This window comes from Myotis davidii, unplaced genomic scaffold, assembly GCF_000327345.1.
Source record: "Myotis davidii unplaced genomic scaffold, ASM32734v1 scaffold328, whole genome shotgun sequence".
Lineage (NCBI taxonomy): Eukaryota > Metazoa > Chordata > Mammalia > Chiroptera > Vespertilionidae > Myotis > Myotis davidii.
The window spans coordinates 904,451-905,792 of NW_006300373.1; positions in this window are offsets into that span (position 1 = coordinate 904,451).

Consider the following 1,342-nt stretch of genomic DNA (forward strand, 5'->3'; position numbering starts at 1 on the left):
GTGGGGATGGGGGTAGGAAACATGACAGAGAGCAAAGACTAAGATTGGAAAGACCTGGGAAGCCTCGGTTCTTTTCCAAACCCAGGGACTTGGCTTTCCCGGGAGTTTCAGGAACTCCTTTCCTGGCCAAACTGCTGTCGCTCACATCCTAACCTCTCCTGGGCGGCTGGAAAGGCTTCGAACCCGAGGCCTGGGTAGCAGACTGGCTGGGTCCAGGGGGTCCCGGCCCCAGCGGGGTCTCTCCCCTGTGCGCCCTGGGCGCGCTGGTTCTCCAGCGGCCAAGTGCCCCCTGCGCAAAGGCGCCCTTTCTGGGGACTCGGCCACCTGGAGCTGAGGTTCTGTCTCCAGCTCCGCGCCCGGGCAGCGCTGGGACCCTGAGGCCAGGCGCCGGCCGGGGCGGGAATTTCCGCGCAGAGGGCGGTCTTGGTGGCGGACTCTGGCATCCTACCCCAGGGTCCTACCCAAGGGTCCCACCCTGTCTGCCCTCGTGGCAAACTTGGTCCCTCTTCTCTGCAGGGCCATCCCCACGCCCGCACTTAGAATCTGAAGACATTGGCGAGGCCAGTGCCCGCGCCTGAGCGTCTATGCCCCGTCCATCGGGAGCTGGAATTCACCAGCCCCGCAGGCAGCAGTGCCTCGCCAAGGGTCTGCGCATAAAACTCCTCCCAGAGGAGATGTCCTCCAGGCAGAGAAAGTGGAGAAGACGAATCGAATTTCTAAGAAGAAAACCTTTGCTTCCTTTTGGCTGTCTGAGCGTGAAAACAAAACGCATCATCATCATGCCATAGACCGCCGCTAAGTTCTAGGAAGGTGGTCTGTGGGTGTCCAGGAACCCCAGGGAGCCCCTATTCCCACTTCCCAGCTCAGGAAGTAGTACTTGGGGATCCAGTTTGCAGTTAGCTCTTATCTGCCATTTGCTGGGAAGAGGTGTGAGGTCTGTGGAGCCTGTGGTCTTCCCCCACCCCCGCATTTGGGGGTGTGCCTGAGGGGCCTGCCAGGACTCTCATTCTCATTCCTAAAGGAAGCCTAGATGAACTAATTTAGCATCTTTCTTGCAGCTAACTTAAAAGAATTATGAAAACACTCTGCTACCTTCTCTAGCAAAACGTCCCCTTTTTAAAGAGCAGATCAAAAAATCTCAAAGAGGCCCGGATCTCGGCTTCATGAAAACCTGGTGTGCGGTGAGAATTGGCCTGGGGAGGGCATCTCCGTCCCGGTTCACAGCGGGGAGCCCCTTTTGGGTTCTGTGGGTGGAACTCAGACAGGCAGGTCTGATTGCAGAGCCATCCTGGGGTCCTGGCTCCGGCTGCCTCCCAGCCTGGGAGCCAGGCCTGCCTGTGAC